Below are 16,463 nucleotides of genomic sequence, written 5' to 3' on the forward strand. Positions count from 1 at the left end.
GTTTAACCCATCTACTGACAGCTATGGTATCCGCTATCCTGGAGCAGGAAAACAGGGAATGCTTTTCAGTTTGCTGAATCTGTCTCCTCTTGTATACATTCCTTTCTTTGCTGTTCCTTTGGTGCAGCAGCAGTCATGTCAGTAAAAAAGAGGAAAGCATCAAAATTTCCTGCTGCAGGCAGAAACTCGCACACAATGACTAAACTGGATTTGTCCAAACTTCTGCCTTTTCATACTTTCCCAGATATTTTGTGGGGAAGTTGTTTGTGTTCTGACAAGAAAACTATTGTGCTTGTTTGTTTGTTTGCTTTTTAAGCATTAGGTATTTTTAAAAGTTCATTTTTTATGCTCCAGTGGCTACCCAAATTGCTACTATCTGCTAGTATTTGCCTGGAGGATTAGGACTAACATTTAGAATAAAGTGCCCGGAGTGTCTCTTTGATTAGTACAGAGCTACCACATGAAGTATTATTTAGTGGCAATTTTATGATGTGCCTAAGTGGAATAAAATGTCAATTTTATTAAAAAAGGAATGCACCCAAGGATAGTGCAATGGGACCCCGATACAAATGTTTTGCAATAGGACACATTCTCATGAAGTGATTTAGTGTCTCAGCTGGGACTTAACTCCCGAGGAGAATTCCAGAATTGTCACTTACTGACACTGGTTTATTTTCAGTGGAGAATTCTGACTTCTCAGAAAAGGAGGAGGGCAAGATCCATCTCATTTGTTTTATCCCTTGTTTGGTGGGTCAGGGCAAAGTTATTTGGGGGCAATTGTGCTGCATTCCTTTTCAGACACTCATTCCTCAAGTGCTGAGCAGGGAATTTTAGTGCTTTCACTTGGGCTAGTTAAAAATAATAAATTGTATCAGAGGCTAGGAGATGCATTTTATATGTCTCTTGTAAACCTTGCAGTCAAAAATCTCCATGAGCTGTGAAAATGTGCTGCAATCCTGTTAACATCTGGCAAGCAGCAAACGGGGGGGAAAAAAATCTTTAGTGTAATATTGCAAAGCAAGTTTTTAATTAGCTGAGGTTGTTCTTTCCCCCTTATTTTGTATAGGCCTGAAGTGATCAGCAATTTCTTAGTCGGAAAATACGCTGCTTCCATTGACAGTTCTGGTTACAGTGTAGCTCCAACTACTGGACTGTCTTGTTTGAAACAAATTGTCATTGCTGCATTTTGGAAAACAGTTCTTGAGACTGATGTGAGTGGTGCAAGCTTGCAGGACTGTGTGAGTACAGGTCTGCAGTCAGCACGGGCCAGTAGGTGATGTAAAGATGAATGGCTCCTTGGATTTCAAGTAACATGGAAGTCACAGGCAGAAACACTCATTTCTGGAGAGCTGTGTCAAAACTGGAAACCATTTTAGTTCTAACTGATGAAATGAGAAAAGCCACTTTTGGCATTATTCTCCCAGAGGAGGATGTTTTTTAAATGGTAAAACATGTGTTATGTCTGCTGTTCTTATATGTAGGTGTGTCCATGTATACACATACCTAAGCACAGAGTAAACGGATCCATTTCTTCTGTCTTTAACTCATGCCTAAGGAAAAGACAAATTCTAATTTATAAACTATGCATGTTTCTGTATGATAAATCCAACTTAGAGTTAAAACATGCTTTGACATTTTTCAATATTTGTATCTTTTTAAGAGTAGATGTCCATATTTCATGCTCAGAAAATTCAGATACCATTTAAGTGCACTTTCTCATATGATAGAAAAGACTTTCCAGGTGGGTGATCCGTTGAATCTCAGGAGCTCTGAAGATTGACAGTACCTGTTTACTTACATGTGTGTGTCTCCCTGGTACCCAAAACTGCCCATTCCCTTCTTTTCAGTGAATTAATGTTTAACTTTAAGCCCAGCATGAGTGCAGCAGGGCTCAGGCTGGTCACTTCTCGAATGTCATGAACACCCCGGAGTGATGTGACACACTGACTCCAACAGGAATCACTGGCTGGGACATGCAGGTGGGTGTTTCTGGCAATCCTAACTCACCATATCAGTGTGTAAATCTGTGACAATTTCTCTTTAGCAGTACTTTCTCCTGATTTTAAAAGCATTTACTGAAAACATGGAGATCAGTTAATAGCATTTAAAAGTAATAAACTTGCTAAAAGAGATGGGCAAGATATTTCTTGCATTGTTAATTGAAGGAGGTCCACGAAGAGGATGATTTTGATTTCTCCATCTGCATTGTCTTCCCTTTCCAGCCCTGCAGACAGACTCTCTTGCTGCACAGGGATGGCAGAACGGGTGATTGTGGGGGGGGAGAGCAGAAAAGTTTGGGCAGAAGGGCAAAATAAGAAGGGGTGGGGATAGACAGTGAGCATTATTTCCACTGCCTACAGTCCTCCATGAGACAGCAAGCTTTTTGAGAGTATCCCAGCTCCTTGAAGATATTTGACTTCTCTAAAGGCTGCTGAGAAGGAAAGGAAGAAATAGAGAAGACCTGCATTATCCCTACCTAATACAATGTCTGACCCTGATGTTGAGGGAATGTCTCAATTTTGAGTCTCCCTTAGGCAGCTTCAAAATACTGGAAACTCCAGTTGAGGGGCAGTAGGGTTTATGGCTTTTGGGCTTTGGAGCTGGTTAACTCCAAACTAAACTCCAACTAAGTAAGCCACTTGGGTATGTAAAGGAGATCCTTCTTCCTTGAAGGTGAACATGTAACTAAACACTGATGAATCAGGAGCTGAATTATCATAAAATTAGTCAGTGATGCTCTTGTTTCACTGGAATGGAATGTGGTGTGACCAGTTTGATGTATATTGTGATAAGCTGAGTGGCTGAGGGACTGGAACTGCTTGGAGTCAAGTCCAAAGAGTCAACTTCGGAGCAAAATGCAACAAAAGTATTTGCGAGGTACAGTTCTTGGAAGAAAGTATTCTCCAATGTGTCTGTGCTTAGGCAATTTCTTCTCTCTTTTCCCTCACCATCCTCAGGGTTCTGCTGTGATAACTGTGAGGCATCACTGTCCTTCATTGTCCCCTGCCTCTGCAGAGCCTTCTGAGCATCGAGATCAGGCAGGTGTATCTGTGTCAAGTCACAAAATATGGGGGAGTTAAATCAGGACATTCTAAAGGTCTTAACAGATGCCAAGCAGCCATATTCAGAATTGCCAGCACCTTTATTTTTATCTTACTCAGTTTGTTTTCAAGCTTGAACATGTGTGTACACTAAGATTAGAACTATTTGCATACCAGGTTCCAGAGTTCAGTTATTTTTGACTTAACTCTGTAAAAATAATTAAAAAAAAAAAAAAGAAGTGTGTGGCATTTGATCAGGAAAAGAAAGGGAGATGATTTTATTTAAAGCAGAAATAAAAGACACTTTTTCTTTCAAACTGGTTAATTAAAGAAAGAAAAGGCAAAGCTATGCACGGACATCAAGCACAAAAAAAGAAGGTGGTATTCTCTGTTGCCTTCCTCTCTTCTCCAAAGGTAAAAATTAATCTAATTTCTAGATCCATGAGAGCTGGTCCTCATAGCCATTATGTGATGTCTGCTATACAAGGAATCTGCAGCACTTCAAAGGAAGTTATGTCCCAATGCACTATTGCCCCATGCTTCTATACCAACACTTATCTATTTTATTTTTTTCTAGTTTTCCAGTTCCCAGATGGATTGAAGTACACTTGAATCAAATATCCAACCAAACTTTCTGATAGGTAAGATATTTAAGGGGTAGATTCCATATGTCTTGCAGTTAACATCTGCTTGCAGATGTAGGTTATGTGTTTGTGCATTTAAAAGCAGGGCTTTCCACTCAACTAATAGATTTCTTAATAAGACTACTCTTGGCATAATCTATGTTTATAAAGTCTAATGGCTATGAATTCTTCTCAGGACTAATCCTGAATTTATAGCATTTTTATATATGAAGGTCAGAAACAGGAAGAAATATTCTGTAGATTCAGGGAAGCAGTACAGCCACTCACTGTGGCTGCTACTGTGTTAGGCTGGCTGCAGTTACAGCCAAGTCTCTGTAGAAGAGGGTCTCTATTTCTGTTTGATTATTAAAAACAGTGGTCCAGATGCAACATCTGGCTCAGGAAATCCCTAAATTCCTGATTGTCGGAAACACAGAGGATATTAAGAGAGGGGGTGTGTGGAGAGGGAATCACTCTGTATGCACCCTGTTCTTATATTCTTCTTCTAAGCATCTGCCTTTGTCTGCTGTCAAAGGCAGGATATTGGGCTGGATGGACCTTTTCATCTACCCTGGGATGGCAGTGTTCCGTGTTTGGGGGGTGGACTGGGCTGAGGCTGTGAAACCCCAACATCCAGGATCTGACGATCCCAAACGTGACTTTCCTCTCCTGCCTAAACCTTTATGGCTGTAGTGCTTCATCTGCTTTTCCCAAATCCTGCTCACAGCAGAAGTACTGCACAGGGGGAGGGGAAACAGTTGGCCCCCTCCTCAAGGGCTGTGTATTTTTATGTATTTACTTTGGCTTGGATAGAGATTTTTTTTTTCTTTTCCTCTCTGAATAGGGAATTCAGAAAAGTGACATCATTTTTAATCCCTGACAGTTTATGGGCTTTGAAAAAGATTCTGGATAATACTGAGCAATTAAGATGCCATTTTAATAGTTCTTTCAAGTGAAATCAAGTGAGTAATTAAATAAAATTGAATGAGGACCATGTCAGGCCACCCACAAGTTCTCATATCCGCTACAAATAGATGAATAAGTTAGAGTGTGGGACAAATGCTGTGTCTAAGTGGTCCTATTTATGTGTTATTGGATGACTCTAGGAATGAGGCTTTCAGCTGGGAGATTTGTTTCCTTTGAACAATGTTTCCAAGCAAGAACATGCAAGATTGTCAATTACTATTCAAACAGCAGTAACTTTCCCATCTTTTAAAATTTTTTGAGGCAGTGTTAATGCCGTTGTTTTGTATAGATGGTCTGCTGTAAAAGTCACAGAACATAAACAGGATTTTTTGCATTAAATGCTGGATTAGAATTTCTGCTGCCTAGTTATTAGTATGATGATATATGAATGTGTTTTTAAAGTTTCTTTAGACTGCAAGTGTGGGGTATGGCATTACACATGGTTTGTATTCATTCTACACAGATTAAAAAAAGCAAAGTGCAGAGAAAGGGAAAACAAGTACTTTTCAGCTATCCAGTACAATAACTAAGAAGATACTGGAAAATGGTTTCTCTCAGTTGTAGATCAGTTCATTTACTTAGGGTGAAAAAGCCTTTTTTTAAGCTTTTCCAATCTTGTTAAATTTTGTGCTAGGATTTCTCACTATAATTAGAAATATTAACTGGAAACTGTATTTCTGAAGTCTGGTCTTTGTACTTCAACTGGGAACCTAAGAACCCTGTCTTAGATCTATGCAAAATATTGATAAAATATCGATGTTTTAAAATTTTCCCATTTGTAGTTATGACAAATATTAATACCATGACATATGACAAGAGCCTTGAAAACTTGACTTGCATCTACAGCATTTTTTTTACTGAAATGCAGATGGGGAGGCAGTGGTTAAAGGCAACAGCAAAATAATCTCATTGTATTTCACATACAGATTCACAAAAAAGCTCGTATTATTCCTGAAGAATTTCCTCTGTAGGATACCTTCTGAGCACAGCTGATGGAGTGGGTACCAGCAGCACTCCCTGCTCATCCCACACAAACTTGTTTTCCCTTCATCTCAGGGAATGAATGGATCATTACTCCATGCCTGTAGGTGCTACTCTGGTACAAATACATACTTACTGTTTTATTTCTCTCCTAAAACACGCTTTTCTGGTTTTACTTTAAATCTGGGACAATACAGGCCCCCTCTGGTGGTCAAAATATCTTCTGTACATCTCCACAGTATTTCACTCTAAAAATGTTTTGCTATGGGGCCAAAATGTCTGCTTTACATTTTAAAGTAATACGACCATAGTTAGTTTGATTTTCTAAGAAAACCACTGGAATGAGCCAAAGCTGGAGGAGAAAAATGTGTAGGAGAGGTGTTCCAGTGTGTGTCAGGTGCCAGGAATGTGGTCAGTGACACTGACGGGTGCACACAGAGAGTAGCTGCAAAATGCATTGCGCCAACTCTCCCTGCCCAGCTGGCACTCGAGAGTAGGGATGCTGCCGGAATGCCAGGGCTGGGTCTGCCTCAGGGAGAAATGGGAAACAAAACATCACTGCTGAGGAAAAAATACCTGCTTAATTTCACAGGCTGCTCTTTCTCTGATCACTGGAAACCACAGGCATACTGGATGTGGCGTGTTGAGGTACAGAAAGCAAGCATAGGTTGATTTACTGGTTTTAATTCCTCCTCTTAATTTGGTAGAGTGGTGCTAAAAATACCCAAACATTTGGACTTACAAGAGGGTTATGATATGCAACATTTAAATTTAGAGGAAGACTCTTCTAATCACTTTTCCTTTTCCTCTAATATGTTTGCATGTGGCATTTCCCTTTGCTGTTGTGTTGGTCTTGTCTGTGGCAAAGTATTTCAGCAGCATCTGATTTCCTGGAGGTTGAGACAGTTTCTGAAATTGCTGGGGAAATCAAACAATGTTTGAAATCACTATGGCATCTTTAAAAGCAACTATCATCTGTGTCATCAGGAAGATAATCCCGATGGCTATCCCAAATCAGTCTCAACAGACACTAGACAGGGCTTCTCCTTCCCTTCTGAATCTGGCTGATTCCTGCACATTGCACAAGCTTCCACTGGCATTTCTTAGCCTGTTCCCTAAGCCCTGGACTTGACTTTCTGTCTGCTGCCTCCCAGCAGCCACACATACCATCTGCCACTCAAAGGATAAAAGAGTCCTGTCAACACAACAGCTGACCAAGAAAAAGAGTAATTCACCAATGTGTTTATTTGCTGAAGAGCACTCGATCAATTCTATCAATGGTGACAAAGAGGATTTAATAGGAACATACAATAATTCTGTTGTTGTTTTAAAAACCCACTAGCCACAATAATGGCTGCAGAAGCACTTATCATTGTTATGTGATTCCTATTAGCCTATTCATAAGGAAGCCAAGGAAGAGGGATTGTACTGCTTCATAAAAATACATTTAATGTTATTTAAGAGTTTGTAATTGCAAGTGTTGACTTCCCAGAATCTTCTGCTTTTCTTCATCTCCTAGTAGCACTTTTGCATACCTTTGGACTGCAAAAAAATCATTCTGTGCCTTAATCCACTGTGACATTGTAAAACTGATAGCAGGGGTAATCCTGGCCAAAGGCTTCTGAATGGTTGGGTTTTTTCATGTAGTAAGTCAGAAGAAACTGGTAGGTTTGTACTGTTAGTAGCTTGCCATCAGAAAAGAGAGAAGCTGCCAGAGTATCTGGACTGCTTAGAGTTTAGGATATGGGGGTTTTATTCCAGTTTAATTAATTTCTATGTCATAAATAGGCATTTCCGAAGTAGAAAGTTAGAAATGGGCACGAAAATTTTTATTTGTTCTTTCCAATGTAGGATTAAGAAAAGAATCTTTTTAATGAGATTTCTTTTAATTATACAGCTACAGCCATTTACCATGTGAATAAACAATACTTGCTCTCAGGGTTGTGAGGAGGATAATGGTTTTAAGAAGGAAAATGAAAATGAGGTTATGGCTGCTTTGAACTTTGTTTTTCCAAATTTCAAATGCTGTATTACATTCAAAAATTGTTTTTTCACCTTAGGAAATGAAGGCACTGTTCATATTCAACATTCAGAGTCCTTCTCCTTTACTGAATTGAAGCAGTTGTTGTCAAAGTCTTATATATGTGTCAGACTCAGTCCTTAACCTCCTTTTGATGAGCTAAATAGTCGTAGTTAATGGACTTTCTCATAGATGATGTTTATTTTCCAGGTAACTTATTAGCAGTGCTCCAGCTACACTTCCTGAAATGGAAGTGTTAATGTGCAACTCATGCCAGGACTGTGGCACAGTTATGGAAAAGGTGAGTGCCCAACTCATCTTCTGTCATGGCCTTGTTTCATCTTCTGGCAGTGTTCACTATCATGGCAGTGTTTCATCACTGCAGTGAGCAGTGGGCAGTGGGATTCCTAGGGCACCAATTTTGTCTTCTTCTGATTTTTCCTGGAATTCCCCTTTGCTGGCTTTTGTTCAAACAATGATTTTGGTACAGAGCTTATAGGACAAGGAAGATTGGCCATGTCCATGTTAAACACTCTTGTGGGTTTTCTCTGAAGTTCCTATAATTTATCAGCATTGCTTTTAAGCTGCAGGCACTAGGCCAGGACAGTATTCCAGCAGTATTTGCTCAGGACTGCATGCAGACATCTAATAGCCATCCTGCTGGATACACCCCTGGGTATCTGCTCATGTATCCAAGAGCAGCATTGTCTCTTTTAGCAGCGTGTCACACTGGGAGCTCCTGTTCAGCTGACAGAGCAGCATGACTCCAATATGTCTCCAGCGACCTAAGGCTCATGAAAGAGATCTCTTTTTTCCCCAACTTCAGTTAATCATGAAGGGAAACAAGATTACATTCAGGTCTTTTTAACCTTTTTTTTTTTCTTTTTTTCCTGAGGACTAGCTTCATTCCTGTGCCCGAGAAACAAAGACCTTAGGTATGAATGGCTAGATGGCTGAAAAGATCCATTCTCTTTCTTTGTTCAGGCAATATATAACAGATGCCAGCAAAGGTATTGAAAGAACTTTTGGTATGGACATATGCATTCCTTTGAGTGGGTGCTTGCATGCAAGAAAGTTTATGTAATTATGATAGTAAGAGCTGATATTTTAATACTATCCTTGCTGCAAACTACTAATTAAAGTTGAACAGGACTACTCTATTTATCCTACTGCTGGTACTGGGAGCTGCTCCAAAATACTGTTCAAAAGATCAGTGAAAAAAAATGCTAAGAAAAATACACTACACAAGTGAGTAGTGGGCAGTGTGTAAAGGGCATGTATATCCAAGCTGCTGTGAGGTTCCTAATTGCTGTAAGGTAGTGCATTCATGTGACAGAATCTGGCTGAGATTCTCCATCCTTCTTCCTCATTACTACTGCTGGCAGCTCCCCAGGCTCCTGCCAGGGAAATCCAGCCCCAAGGTGCTGTGTGCTGCATGCCCAGAAACCTGAACATCAGAGGCTGATAAAGATGTCAGGTCATGACGAAGGGACGGAAAGAATTAAGTAAGGAAGTTCAGAGCCACACACGAGAGTGATGCTGAGGAAGAGGGGATAGACACAAAAAGGATTTTTCAATAGTAGTGCCCAGCTTACCAGCAAGATCAGCTGAGGACGGAAAAGGAAGTTGAGTTGAGCTGGTAGATCTAAACAAAACAAGCCAGGAGCTGGGCTGTAACATAAGGATGATCCTCCATAGCAGCAAGCAAACGAAGGCAGAAGCATGCACAGGCTTCATTGCTTCATTATAAACTCTCTTGTCGTGCTCTGTACTTGGCAGGCTCCCGACTCCCCCTCTGTGCCAGAGGATTTTCCTGGCTAATGCAGTCTGCTGGCAGATGCTCCCCCACCTCAGACCCAGAGATACCATCTCCCAAACAGCCTTGTGACTAAGAGGAGGATGACTATATTATCATTAGGGTATCCTGAAAAATACAGATAGGAATGCTGGTTACAGGAAAAGCTTTGAACATTGCCATCCTCGCAGGAGCAGAGAGCTTTACTGTATGAAGTTACTCACAGTGCGATTTTCCCTTTAAGACAGGGCTTACTTCAAACCATCAGTCTGTAGTACCAAGGTAGGAAAAAGCAAAACAAAACTCCCTATTAAAGTTACATTTGGAAAGCATCCTCTTCAAGGCGTTCATGGGCTCGTGGTACTGCAGGCCACAGCACCCCAGCTGTGGTGTGCACTGGTGGGCACTCAGAGACACTGTATGTGGCTTTTCAGCCCAGGCAGAACCCCTGTCTTGCTAGAGAGAGCTTTTCCCAGCCAGGATGGCAGGACTGCTCTCTTTCTGTCTGCCTGTCCCGTTTTTCAGGGCACTGGAATATCACAGGGTACTAAGGAGATTATGTCATGTCTTCCCCCGTCCTCTTGCCTGCTTCCCACCCTTAAGTTCACTTGATTAATATTTCTATTGTATAATTAGCACAATCCTGGCTGCAGGCTACATTTCCCTGTTCCTGGCCTCTTTTAATCACAGCAGCTTACATAATATACATTATTTTTAAAATGTTAATTGTGGAAGGACCTTTTAGGATTTGTAATGTTTAGCTTGCTGTGACCTTTGCACAGGATCTGCCTGTGACATACATTCAGCATACACCAGTTTGTGGTGGCAGGCTGCCAAAACTGCCTTGCATCTTATCACCTCTTCCTCTTACAGTTTGTTAGATTTCTGGGAAACATTGCCACAGGTGTTAATGCAGTGAAACCTTATCTGTATCTGTTCCTTAACACCTATCCTGTGCTGTGCTAGATTAAAAGGTTGCTTTGAATGGCATCTGAGAGGGTCTGCATTTATGGCACAGCAGAGGCTGAGAATATAGACTAGCCCAGTTAACTGAAGTAGAGGTTTCCATCTCTCAGGAGGGGTGCAAAGAGGGGCTCATGTACCCAGAGGGGTTTGCCAGCCCCTCGAGGTGAGAAGTGCCTCCAATGGCTTTCTGCTGCTGTAAACTCTGAACTCCTGCAGCAGCCTGAGCCACAGCGGTGGGTGCAGGTATTAGCAAGCCCAGTGACCGAGTTCACTCTGCTCTTCACTATCTGTAACCTGAGTACTATTGAGAGGTACCAATGATAAAGCCATCGTGACAGTCACAATTATGTCATTTCACAGTGCCAACCTAATCGTGCAGTGGCAGAGGAAAATCTCAAAAGAGGGTGACCTCTGGCAGTGAAAAAAAGAAAAAGCAACAGTGAGCAGCTGGGAGGGTGCCCAGGAGCTTCAGTCTCTGACCCAGTTCAGCTGCAGAAACAGCAACACACCCAGGCAAAGTCTCATTAACATCTTTATAAATTTCTGTAATATCTGAGTGTTGTCTGACGGTTTGCCTTGAGCACACCCACGCAACGGAGCCTCAGCTGAGTTGGGCTGTAGAATATACAGGGAAAAGTAACAATGCTTCTTTTTGAGAAATAGATATCAGCATCTGAAATAAGTCACTGTGCTTGACTTAGCCAAACCAAATTCCTGGTGTCTGGAGTTTTGTCTATCTGGTGATAGCAGGATTAGATACAATACGCATGAATATACTGAGCAACCATGCAAAACCAAATAGTGCCGCAAAGTTAATTGTGGTTTAATTAATACAATCTGCTGCTCCACGCTCCACCAAGTTTTTGATTATTTGTCCATCTTTAGATTTTCAACAAAGCATTCCTGCACTGTTGGATGCCTTCAGAAAAAGAAGAAAAAATGTATCTTCCTTTCCATTTTGGAAGTTTGGCTTGATTTCAAGCCATTTTATTCAATAAAATAAATTTTTTTTGTTTATTAACAACACATTTGGCATGTCCATTTTTCAGGACTTTTTTAAGATTCTAAATTTTTGTGAATTTCAAAGTGAAGATATGAAATATTTTTTACACATAGCATAAAAAGCTAAAGCAATTTGAAAACAGGTTTTAGTTAACGACATAAACATGTTCCTGAAATATTAAATTTACTTGTAAACTTTGTTGAACAATTTCAATTTCATGTCTCAAACTTTAGCTTTTAAAAATCTATCTGTCTTAACTGCAAGATGGTACTTTTGCCTGCTTACAACATTTCACACTGGGTATTTTTTTCTTCATGGTTATTTGGTGTAAAAGGCTAAAAATAAAAGCATATTGTTCTGAGCATTGTGGACAGCTTTTCCAGACGGGGAAAACTGAGGGTTTTATGACTTAGCAAAGCAGAGTTCCCAGGGGGCTGTTCTGCTTTTTTTCCACTCTTCCCTTTAGGATTTTCTGAAAACATTTCACTTACTGTTGACTCTGCAGTACATTTATAGTCTCGTATTTTTAGGGTTTTGTGCATACCTCCCATGTGGACATCCTGTGCACAGAGAGCTATCACGGCACACTTCTGTATGGTCACCCACTCAGATGTGACCAAAGATTCAAACTGGTGGAGGGGCCTGGTTTAGGTTTTCCCCTTTCCAGTCACTAAGCAGAAATTTGCTCTGCTTAGAATGGGTTAAGGTGAGTGCTCAGGGGACAGCAGCCCTGGCAAGGAGGGGAGCCCTTGGAGGTGTCTGCTCCAGCCTGGGGTGTCCCCTCATCCAGCTCCCAGGGCTGTGCCCCAGCCAAAAGCCTGTGCCCTCCCATCATTTCCCAAAGCCAAAGGTAAGCAGTAGCAGTGCAGCAAGGTTGGAAAGGGTGAAACACGCCTATGTCTGCTCCCTTGTTATCCTGAACAGCTGGGTTAGAGCCTCACGCAGCCCATGGCCATGAATGGCAATATTAACTTTAAAAAGAAAATCCTAGTTTTGATTGGCTGAACCAGCTGTCTGATGGCACAGCTTTCCAGCAACTTAGAATTTCTTTGTAATTAGGGAATTATTGCAAAATAGGGAACGATAACATTATATGAAGACTGATACTTATACTGGTATAACTAACTTTACCTTCTAGTTGTATGTAAATTAATAATCTAATTTTGAAAGGAAATTAGAACCTAACAGCTGCTGTGACTTTTCTTAAACTGTTTTATAGAGAGTCAGATTATGATTGTTTTGAGTATTTGGACTCTTGATAGCTTATCTTAGAGTATATTTCTGCTTATTGTTAATCTTTTTTTTTTTTACCTAGCAGTTTAACTGGTAAATGTATGAATGCCTTAAAACTTAAACCACATTAAAAGTATTTTGTTTTCAACAGAAGGGTCCACTGTGAATTTCATGTTGAATACATGAGTCAGGATGTGATTAATTGTCAAGTAACTGTATGCCAATATTTAATGAGTTCTTAAACTGATAAGCTTCACCCTCAGACTAAACATTCTAATGTTTAGTGTTTTCTAAAATGTTACTGAAGTGTGTTTTCTCTAATATATCTAATTATAAAAGTATTAATTCCACATTATTTAAATATTCTGTTAAGGCTATTATTTAAATGGGTTTTTTTAAGGCTAAAGCTTAATTATTTAACTGATAAATCTATTAGTCTAGTTAATAATTCTTAAGCATCACACCTTCTTTAGCGGTTTAAGATAAGAGCATGATCTACACCTCTGTAAAAGAAATTTATATTAACAATTACAAGGTATTAGGAAGAACACTGGATATAAAGTCCTGTATAAAAATAGAAGTGGTTATTAATCTGTAAGTGAAGTGCTAATAGACTTGCAGATAACTCAATGTACATGTTATCCACTCCGGAAAAGCCTGAACTTTGCTAAGGTGGAAAGAAAATTCTCACAGGGAAAGCAGGGAGTTGGTGTAAAGTGGTGCTGCATAAATGGAGGCTGGAAATTAAAAGAGAGTGTTAGCTTCACGAAGAAGTGGTGGGGCAATGAAAATGAGGCCATGAAAATGCCATTGGTATGCCCGTGCCCCAGGGCTGATTGGGTTGCTCCTAACAATAAGGACTGCACTGCTGGCAGTCTCACTCACCCTGGGATCTTGCTTTATGGTCTGTCTTGTTCTTGTGTAATGAAAGGGGCTGGCTTCCTGTGCTGTTAAGCTTCTATTTACCTGGGCATGGTACTCAGGAGAACTGGACTATAATTCTGTAAATGTTTCCAGCACAGGGCAAGGAAAGAGACAGACATATGAGTGGAAAAGTGTCAAGACTGCAAAGCTCAGGCATCCTTGTATTCCAGCTCCTCGATTTCAAAAGGACACCTAAGGCATGCTTATGTTCTTTGCTGGATCAAAACTTAGGTGTCCAAGGTGCATTTCCTGCCTCTTCTTCCCTGAATGTATTTTCTCACACTCTCCTGGAAGTTTCTGCTGTTTCCCCTTCTCCTTTCACAGTCTCCACATTCCCCCTGATCTCGTGCCACCAACATTTCCGAGGCTGTGTGTCTGTGTCCCTCTGTGTCTCTGCTTGTCCCTGTAAGGTGGGAGCAGGCTGTGGGTGGGTGCAGCAGCTGTGCTGTGCCCGGGGCTGTGGCAGGAGGGGCTTTCACACTTCAGGCTGAGCCCCTGCCCCTAAAACACAACCAGCTGTGCCTGCAAGACACGGGAACCCTGTTGGGCCTTCAGCCCCGTAAATGGCTGCACACTTGCCTAATTAAACCCTTTTCCAGCACACCAGGGGAAAAAACAAGTAATATCCGACATCCTTTTGCCACCCAAACTGCTGTGTGCTTTAGAAAGTCCAGTGTTGGCCTTGCTTTCCTTGACTTTTCCCCTGTGTAAAATGGGGGTACAGCTGTGCCAGTGTGTTGAAGTCTATAAATGAAAAGTGTTGCATAGGTGTGAGTATTATTAGCTGCTTAATAGAACTAGACAGTGTTACAAATGAACCTGATACAATGAGCTACAGCAGTCTCAGCTTAAACCGAGATAAGTTGGCATTTTTGCTGAGAACTGCTGAAGTACAAGGAAAAAAAATTGCAGTAGCAGTCCTGTAACGCCATCAAAATTTCTGTCTACCTGAGTCAAATGCAGCAGAGACCAAGGCTGAAAATATCACTTTTTGGCTCACATTTTTTTCAGTGTCTCTTTCAAAAAGATATCATTTGGAACAGCTAAGCACCTTTTCTTTCTCTTAGAGCCTCACAGAGATTTCCTGACAGGTTAGTACATCCTATCCTACCTACTGGCAGCTGTGTGCTCAGTGCCTTTGTCCCACACAGGTGCTTTCCTTGAGTCAGGATGACAAAATCAGTTTGGGAGACCAGCAAAGCAGAAGTATGTTTTGCCATCAAAAAATAAGCTGGGAATGAACATGCCACCAAAATGTTTCTGTCTCACAACTGCTCACTGAGAGTGGCCGTATGCAAAAGTGATTGGACCGTGATCCATGCAGAGTTATGGAGGGAAAACCTGTGAAGCTAAGCTGGGAAAACGTGGGGTTTTCCAAATGGACTACTCTGGGCTGAGGAGCATCAGGCTGTGCAAGTTTATACAGTGTCTATCACAACTGCAACCAGCACAGGGAATTGGCTTCTAACAGGGACAAATGTGGGGGTTTTCCTTCACTACCTTGCACTGTTACTTTTTGGTAGAGTCTCCTAACCTCTTTTCCTCTGACTCTGTAACACCTCATAAAACAAAGTGCTTGGTTGACTTGCTGGCTTATAACAATGAAACTGGTATATATAATTTAGGGATTTTTTCTTAACCTGTTTTATTTGTTTGTGTTCCACCTGCCACTCCTGAATCCACAGGCTACTACAGCACTTCCACTGAATTTCAAAGATTTTTCCTTAATGCCAGTTAGTTGTGCCTAAACTTTAATTTGGAGATTTTTTTTAGAGTATTAGTAACAGCTAATTGAGAAATAATACAATGAATACTTTTCAATAGTATCTAGAGAGGTACTAGGGTACCAAAAAACTTTGTACTGATTTTTCCTAAAGAACTTGGAAACAAAACAGTGTAGCCATTGTATTTCAAACATTAGAGCAATTGTTCAGTATGTGTGGTGCAACTCTAAATTTCTATGTCAGTGCCAGCTCTGAGTTTCTGTAAATTGTGGTGGTGTGGGCATGCACATGTTTAAACAAGTGCTTTCCTATCTCCAGGTCATACAGTCATATTTATGTATATGGTTTGGAAAAGCCAGACAACACTCTAAAGCAATAAAAGGGGGAACCTAAACCACGTGCTTGGCTTTTACACCATTGTACCTTTAAAACAAAGCAAAACCTATTATAGTTCTTTGATTTTTCCTCTTAAGTACATTAGCACGTCTTATATAAAAATCCTGATTAATTTATTCTTGTATACCATAAAACGTGTAGATAGAAAAAGACCTATAGAACAAAGAGATAATCAGAATAATTAATTGCCTGCAGTTGAACGTGTTTTGTTTCTGTTACCTCAGTATGCTTGTAATCTTGTGACTCTAAACATCTTTAAATTACAGGTTTATGCAGCCAGCATATTGGTGTAACTCCTTTTGGACTCAACAGGCTACCTAGTGGCTTAACCTACTACTGAAGGTCAGGAGAATACTATTCATCTTCCACAATGCCTGGACATCGCCAATTACACTTCTGGAGATATCCTGGAAAATGAAACTGTGAGAACATTCCAAGCAGTTCAGTGGGATTATTATCTTTGACAAGATTCTCTTGACAATACACAAACCTTTGTGAAAGTATTACCGTAATACCCAATAAATATCAAAAGTCCCCCTTGGGACATCTCTGCTTGTTGTGCACAGTATTTCAGATGGGCTGGAAATATGAGGATTCAGCACTACAATGAAAACTAACTCATGGTTTCTCACCCACATTTTCAGTTTAAGCATTCTTTGTTACTTTGAATGTTATTTTCTTATTTTTGAAGAAAGGTTTCTCATGTACCCTCCTAAAATAACACCTAGCCCTGGAAGATGCTAATCACTGTCCTGTACATCCCTCTTTGAATAAAATAGGTTATCTTCTGA

At 40.5% G+C, this 16,463-nt stretch overlaps 1 protein-coding gene across 10 annotated transcripts in view; it reads left to right on the forward strand.

Moving 5' to 3' along the window:
- TTC27 (tetratricopeptide repeat domain 27) overlaps window positions 1-16,463 on the forward strand; it is a 157,098-nt gene extending 140,635 nt beyond the window's left edge. For 5 of the 10 annotated variants that reach the window (XR_015802283.1, XR_015802290.1, XR_015802285.1 and 2 more), the window contains 4 exons: window positions 1,848-1,979; window positions 3,619-3,682; window positions 7,842-7,932; window positions 15,939-16,463. The gene's annotated coding sequence lies outside the window, so the exon portion shown is untranslated. Of the gene's footprint in view, window positions 1-1,847; window positions 1,980-2,957; window positions 3,683-7,841; window positions 7,933-8,532; window positions 8,642-15,938 lie in introns of all 10 variants that reach the window. The other 5 variants (XR_015802288.1, XR_015802289.1, XR_015802287.1 and 2 more) reach the window with 5 other exon arrangements.

The sequence above is a fragment of the Sturnus vulgaris genome, chromosome 3, assembly GCF_052056855.1.
Source record: "Sturnus vulgaris isolate bStuVul1 chromosome 3, bStuVul1.hap1, whole genome shotgun sequence".
Lineage (NCBI taxonomy): Eukaryota > Metazoa > Chordata > Aves > Passeriformes > Sturnidae > Sturnus > Sturnus vulgaris.